The sequence below is a fragment of the Crinia signifera genome, chromosome 1, assembly GCF_055691185.1.
Source record: "Crinia signifera chromosome 1, ASM5569118v1, whole genome shotgun sequence".
In the NCBI taxonomy this organism is placed as follows: Eukaryota; Metazoa; Chordata; class Amphibia; order Anura; family Myobatrachidae; genus Crinia; species Crinia signifera.
In genome coordinates this window covers 135,989,847-135,998,223 of record NC_139217.1, presented here as the reverse complement: position 1 = coordinate 135,998,223, position 8,377 = coordinate 135,989,847, and positions in this window count along the sequence as shown.

Below are 8,377 nucleotides of genomic sequence, written 5' to 3'. Positions count from 1 at the left end.
GTGCTTCCCATGTTGCTGCCATGTAGCTAGTTAATTGATAAGTGAGAGAAACATATATGCTGCATGGGCATGTATTGCGTGAGCTGAAAGTAATTTAGCTATTGTACGTGTTGATTGTCCGAGCGAATGCGGGCCCGCTGATGCGGCAGGGCTATGAGGTGTGAGACTTTCTTTTTTCTTGCGAGTGTTTCAGCACTTGTTGTCACCACCCACGTGCACACCCCGGTTACCGCACCCTGTGATATACCCACATTACGCCCACTGTATCCGAGCGTGCTTGACAGAGTATTTCTGATCACTGAGTTATGTCCATGCACAGTTGAGTGTGGCTGAACATGCACATAGCGAACAGCACACATGCGCAGTAGGCTAAGAAATGCGCTCCAAGCGAAGTTGTATTCGAGAGAGTCAATCAGAATGACCTCCAGTGTGCACACTTGCCCAGAAGAGAGTAAATACAGTCTGTGTATGGTAGTCCTTCCTGGCTGTCTGTGTATGCAGCTTACAGCACGGGAGCAGGCTCTCTCAGTGGGGAATGTGTAGATTGCTTAGTAGTGTATAAATGCAATGTTTCGGGGGGGGGGGGGGAGGGGCAAGTCACTATGAAGTGAGCTTGTGCATGTCAGTGGCACAGGAGGCTGGTGTCCCATCCTCGAGTAGTGCACCGGCAATTACCTGATCTCCTTGGTCTTCGTGCTCCATGACCATCCCTCAGCAACTCTTCCTCTTTTGTTGGGGTCTGCTAGCACCGCAGATCTGCCGGCTGGTATGCCACAGTGCCTCACACAGGCAGACGTGATGTCCAGGTTGGCAGTATCATGAGATCTTGCCTCCCCGGGTTGCGCTATCTGTGGGGTGCCATGCGCTCAACTCTGGTGGTCAGAGGAGACTTGCAATGCATTGCGGCCCTTGTGGGCTTTCTTCAGGGATGCCCTGAAATAGCTCAACACAAGTGACGCCAATCAGATATTAAGGGAGCATTTGTCCTTCCTGGAATGGGTCATGTTGAGAGAGATGCACAATCTAATCTACACCCTCTTACCCAGGCCCCACTGTCTTATGTGCCCCCCCCCCCACAGCCTTTATCCAGCCCTGTTGCTGTGTGCTTGTTATGGTAGCAATGGACAGAAACCTCAGCATGGTTTGATGACATTGGCATATTAGCATTTCACAGCTGAGTCGTCGTTGTTTCTGTCACAGAGCTGTGGCGTCTATTATTGTCTGTGTTTTGGTGTGCAGTTGTGAGAAGGTTGAAGCTTCAATTAGAACAACACATGAACATAACATTTCTTTTCAAACTTGGCAAGAGTGGAAGCAGCATCAAAGAGCTAAAGAAAACAGTTTACACGTGGGTGATATGTTTTTCTGAGAGAAGAAAAAGTGTCACTGTCAATAAGAGATTAGGACAGCCAGCAGCGAGCACAAGTGAAGAAAACATTGCAAAAGTTTGTCAAATCGTGGGTGAAAATCATTGACTGACTGTCAGGAGCATAGCTGTGCAAGTGAACCTCAAACTGAGTGTACTATTTGGAAGTACGGAAAAGGCTGCACGAAGAAGTTAGATGGAAACAGCCCAAAAGCTTTTCCAACAACTCATGGATCTTGCATCACGACAATGCATCTGCTTACATAGCACTTTCTGTAAGGGAGATTTAAGCTAGTAAACAAATAAAAGTACTCCCTGGATCTAGCCCGCAACCCTGACCATTACTTGGGTCCTAGCAGGAACACACTAGGCGGGAAATTTACTAAGATGTGAGTTATATTTCCGATAGGATGTTGCTAGGGGCAACCAATCAGATACTATCATCTTCTAGACAGTGCTAAATAATTAAGTAGATTCTGATTGGTTGCCCATAGCATCATCCAATGTGAAATAGAAGTAAATGTCCTCCTAGGATGATGAAGGTTATACAACTGGCATGTAGGATCTACAGATGGAGCCCCTCTCAACTATCTTCCTTATGTCATGGCTCACCATGGCTATCCAATTGTTCTCAGCAGCAAAACAATACATATATTAATACAGTAGGGGATAGGCAGAGTAATCCTATTACTCACTTAATAGAATTAAAGGGCTAGTTGAGGAGGGCTCCATCTGCAATGCTTGTGGCGTGGGAAGAAGACTTTGGCTTTAGGCAGTCCAACTGGCGCTGTAGCACAATATACATAAAGTAATGGTTCTATCACTAAGTTACATTGGTACAGGTATCTGGAAGTCACCTTAAGAACTTTACCCCCCTAAGTGCATCAGGAAGGGTGATAGCTAAGAAGCATGGAATATATTAGGCCTTCATTTTTTTCCTCCGCTGTTACCTGTAAGGTGTGCCTTTCCAGTCCTGGTGCCCTAGGCTGCAGCCCTATCAGCCTACTGGTTAATCAGGCACTGTCAGTGAGGACACTTACATGAGTTAATTAGTTATCTCTTTCAATATGAGATAGGGATGCTTATTCTTACCAAATATTGTTCATACTACAAAATATTTACTGTATATTGAACTTTTGCAAATAATAAAGTATTTTGCTGAGATTGATTTTTATTACTACTATAAATAAAAATACAATGAATGGCATGGGTTTAAGTATCCCCAGAAGTGGGCTAATTTATGTTGGAAAGCGGTCAATAACAAAAGTCATGGAAGTATTTCTACAGGAACAGTCTTGATATCAGTACTGTACGCAGGGCTTGAAGTGGTCATGCAGAGGTGGGGGAACTTATTTCTCTATGCCACCTAATGACCCCCCCTCCCCTACCACCATTAGGCAGAGACAGGGCCAGTGGTTGGGTTTTTGGCATCCCCCTTCAAACTAGAATGCCTTTCTGTGAGAATGACTGTGCAGGGCCAATGTGGAGGTTAAAATGTTCCTCCTCAACATTAGAGGTGGTGGAACTAAGTTCCACACCGTTCCACCTCACTTTAACCCCTGACTGTACATATACTTAAGCTTTGAGAAAGTCTTTGTTGAAGTTGAAACACATCAGACATACAGTAATAAAAGCAGAAGCAGCTGTTGCCACTGAGCTAATATTACAATTGCCTGACAATTGAATGTAGCTTTTGATGGGAAAAGATGTATTGCAAACTCAACCTATATGGCAATACCATATAACCTATATGGCAATACCGTGTAGAATACTAGATTGTAAGCTCCTCTGAGCAGGGCCCTCTTCCCTCCTGTTGTCAAAGCCCACTTCTCTTCACATTTCACTCACAGCTCTCCTATACTCCAACACTCAGTGACCATCTTTGTCCGCATACTCCTCTCTATCATTGGCCTCAAGCCTCTAGTTGTATGTTGATTGAGTCCTCACTACTTACATTTAAGCTGTAATGTGTATTGATCTGTGGCACTATTTATTTGTACTGTATTTTTGTTATTTATTCAATGTTATGCCAAGCTTTGTCTCCCTGTATTGTTCCTTTGTACGGCGCTGCGAAACACTTGTGGCGCCTTATAAACAAAATAATAATAATAATACCAGAGAAAGGCGGATCTGTATAAGGTAGTCATTTATGATTTAAATATATTCATTAATTATTAATTTAGAAGATACTGTATGGTGGATATTTTTTTACCTCCAGCTAGAAGAGTCATATGGGACAGCAATTGTCATTAGGAGCTCACTGGGGAATATTTATTGTCTGGTTATAGATCCAGTATGTATAATTCTTTTGATGCTTATTGCGGCAGTAAAAAAAAAAATGATTGCAAAAATATGTTAGAACTTGGCATGTAGGGTTCGCTAATCCAATCACTTCACTTCATTTGGGAACTTGTGCTGCTACTGCACGTGCATGGTCTGCTGAACACACATTTGTGGGTGGTCACTGCCTGGGAGTAACCCTTTCCAGGTAAATTGTAAATTATGTGGACAACAGAGACTTCTTTTGAGGTAAAAAAAGAAGAAACAACAAATCTCTCACTGTACAGTGCTGTACTGTGGCTCCTCCCCCTTTCTGACATCATCTGTCAGGGGCTTGGTCTGTGCAGTCCTGTAACAGCACTGGTTTTCTTATTGGTTCATGCTCCGGTATGCTGTAGAATAAGTGCTTAAGACAAGTGTGTGTGAATAAGCTGTTGGTATATCATGGCTGTATTTTTTTAAAAAGATTTTTAAGCTATCTATTTTAATAAATATAAAAATAGCAAGTCCTTTGTTCACTGTATAGTCTCCAATAGAATCTTCTTATATATGGTTTGTTTCCTTCTTGGAGTGACTTCATCCAAACGTCCCTACACATGATACAATACTAACACCATGTCTATCCCCTTTCCCTTTATTCAATGTGAACCAATATGCTACCGTAAAGTGATTGTTTAAGCATACTAACAGACTTCATTGGATCCGTTCTGTGCTTAAACAGCACACATCGTATCGGATCGCATCCCTTGTGCATGCATTGTGCATGCACTGCGATCCGATCCGATGTTTACCTAGTACAAAAAGTATGTGCAGCACATACTTTTTGTACCGTACTATGTGATGCGCGGGAGCGCGCATCGCATAGTACAGAACGGAGCCGGTCCACAACGGACCGTGTATGGGCTCCTTAACTGATTTCCCAGTAAAGGTTACAGAACCACTGCTATTTGATATAGATTATTGCTTGAATTTCAACATGCAATTAATCGGTGACCCCATACTTTAAAAATGTGCTGAAATGCAGCAAACAAAGAAATAGAGCAAGTAACTTATGACAAAAATTAATGTAAAGCAAGACAAACATAGTATATTTACACATTTTTCCCGGCATACTGTATATGTGTGAACCAGCCCTAAATGTTGAGAGATCCTCGGAGTAGTAGGTCAATTCTACTGCACATATCTGTAATTGAAAAGAAAAATGATAGCCCTGGGGATGCTTGAGATGGTGTCTGTGCAATACTATATTTAATTAGGAAATGGTTTGTAATGCCATTCTCTAGTCCATCTGATATTATTAGGTTCTGGGAAATACTTTACTCCAATTACTTATCATTCCACATTAAACTTGTTCCTTGCAGTGAAATCATAGTGCTTTGGTTACACAGTGAGGAGGCAAATCCTGTATTACTGTGTACAGCAGAGGACAGTCTCACCCACCATTTATATACGTTTCATTTACTCTGTTACTCTAAAAGCCTATGGACAAAATGTATTTAAACCAGTGTTCCCCTGTTATATACTTTTGTTTTTATTGTAAACTCCATATGGTTCTTCTTGTAGGTATATAAAATGTAGCCGTATGTATGTATGTATGTATCTATCTATAGATATATATATATATATATATATATATATATATATATAGATATATATATATATATTTATATTTATTTTTTTCCCAATAGTGGTGAGGCGCCAATATATGGATATACAGTCCTTATAAAATCATCTAATTTCAATAAAATGCAAAGCATTTTCTCCAAATAGTTGTTTTAATAGATCCTTCAAATAGTAGTCACAAAACAAGAATATGACAGGTGTCAGGTGTCACCTGTCCTCACCTTCTAGCTACAGACGCTTCTGAGGGAATCCCAGGTGATGTAAGCCACGCAGGCCGCACCATGTGACTCACCAACCAGGAAGTACTGGGTAGAGACAAGCAATCGCCGGGTGGAGCAGCGTGGAGACTGGTTCAGTTTTTTGGTTTATATGTAAGTAATGCACGTGTTACTCTTGTTCTCACCTTGACAATGGATTAAACTCTGAAACATTGGTACACGTCTCCACGTGTCTGCTGCTTCTTTTCTAAAGCCAGAGAGAGTGCCATTAACGTTCATGCATATTGTTTCCAATTGAGTGTAGCACCCCAGCACCTATTATCCATTATTGGAGTGCCATTCATCATCTATATATATATGTTCTGATACAAGAGCCCTTGAGGAAAATGCAGATCTGCACTATATAGTCAAAGTTGTATGCAGATCACATGCATGCTGTGCGATGGGGATCGCATTGCACGGTACTTGCACCGTGTGTACACAGCATAAGAGGAAGCACCCGATAATCGGATTTTCACGGTAACCAGCTGCAAGCTGCATCCTATGCGTCCGGTCACATGATCAGTGATGCGGCGCGCATGGTGTATTGTGTCATGTCAATGGTGTTAAATACAGCAGTGGACCATTTTGGCTTGTGTTGACCATATGGTGTCAACATACTGTGTTGACTGTCGACTGCCCACTGTAGACATACAGTATGGACCGAATTCCCTTTATTTCCCCCCTTAGATACTCTGCTGTGCTCTCATTGTATTGTCTGCTTAAAAGTCTTTATATTTAGCTCCCAATGTAAGATGGAGATGCTCAAATTACCATATCCAATTAAAATAAAATAGTAACAGTGTTCTGGAATTATTAATGCATACAATTTCAGACTCCTACTATAAGCAAATTGATAAAAATGATGTCTCCGGGGATTATGGTGACATTAGTGAAAAGTATGCTTCAAAACAATTACAGCATTTAATCCAGCAGAATTTAGCAGTGAAGGTGGAACATTGGCTAACCTCTTGCTAAGCCTGTATCTTTGAAATTGCTGCTCTTGCAGGACAATTCTGGGGAAAAACAAACTTGAATAAAGCAATTTCAAAACTAGCTGCTGTGATCATTCTACAAAGTCTAGCAGTCAAGCCAGTGTGAAAGTGTTTCAGTATTTATAGATACTGTGGCTGTAATGAATTAACTGTGCTCACACAAGGAGCTGGCAAAAGAAACACTGTACTGTACAACTGATCGTTCCTTTCCATGACTTACAGTAGAAGATTTTATGTTTCGTTTGTGTCAGGATTCTAAATTCTTTTTAATTGCTTAATGTGTGTTGTTAACATTTACTAAATATGCTTTTTACACTGATAGTCCCAAAATTACTGTATGCATGTGGACCTGTAAAAACAGTTGTTTGCACTCTGTCACACTATTACTATTCTCCTTTATTTATATGGTGCCACAAAGGATCCGCATCGCCCAATTACAGAGTACATAAATGAATAAGCAAAACAGGGACCTTCAGTTGAATACAGTAGAGGACAAGTACAGGATACAAACATATACTGTAGCTGCCTCAGCACACTGGAATAAGTATCAGCATGGCAGAAAGCCACAGGATATAGGGGGTTATTCTGGTTCACTCCTTCTGGTAAATTCCTTCTTAGATGGACAAAACCATGTGCACTGCAGGTGGGGTAGATGTTAGTTGTACAGAGAGAATTAGATTTCGGTGGGGTTTTACTTCAAAGTGAGATTTATATTGCAGTGTAAAAATAAAGCAGTCAGTATTTTCCCTGCACAGAAACAAAATAACTCACTCAAATCTAATTCTCTCTACATCTGCCCCCTGCAGTGCACATGGCTTTGTCCATCTAAGAAGGAATTTGCTAGAAGGAGTGAACCAGAATAACAGTGTCTTCAAAGATGGTTTAAGTAAGAGAAGGAAAAGCACATGAGTGAACAGGGCTCAGGCTGTGTACACACGGGGGTGATTTTATGTAATATCGCAGGCAATATGGTCGCTGAGCGACCATATTGCCCGCGATGGGAGTGTGCACCGGCAATATTGCCGGGTGCGCGCTCCCGTTTTCTCCCCCGTAGTGATCGTTGGTCACAGGAACATGCTCCTGCGACCAGCTGATTTCCACTGCCGGGCTCCCCCGACAGTTTCTTTTTCATCAGCGACCATCTCTGGTCGCTGATGCAAACGGGACACTGAGCGATATGTCGCTCATCACAGTTCACGATTTCCAGGGCACCCGGCAGGTGTACAGGTGTATTCATTACTCACTGACACATTTTAAAAGGTCCACAGTTGGAGCTAATTATTTCAATTGTGAGGAGACCTGCAAACATGCACTGAGGACAGAGTTTGACAGCCTGGGTGACATTTAATAGAATGCGATTTTTAGCCATTTTCAAATTCGCCCATTATCGCACTAATTAAAAGCACATTTTTTGCAGCGAATTTGCATATTTAATGAGGTGCATATTCCGGGCAAAAAAAGTGTGATTAAGTGAGAAAATGTGCAAATTTTAGTCATGAAAATGTGCGAATTTGAGGAAATGTGCAAATTTGTGGTTTAAAAAAAAATGGCGTGGGGTCCCCCTTCCTGAGCATAACCATCCCCGATCTCATTGAGCCGGACCTGGTTCCAAAAATGCAGGGGATAAAAAGGGTAAGGGTCCCCCGTATTTCTGAAACCAGCCCCGGACTTTTGGACCGATCCTGGTTCCAAAAATACGGGGGACAAAAAATCTGGGGGTCGCCCGGATTTTGAAACCAGCACTGGGCTCCAACAGCCCGCGGTGTCATGCCACAGCTGGGGGACACTTTTTACATAAGGTTCCCTGGCCGAAATATGAGCACAGTTGCTGGTCAGCCTTGGACAGGGTGCCTGGA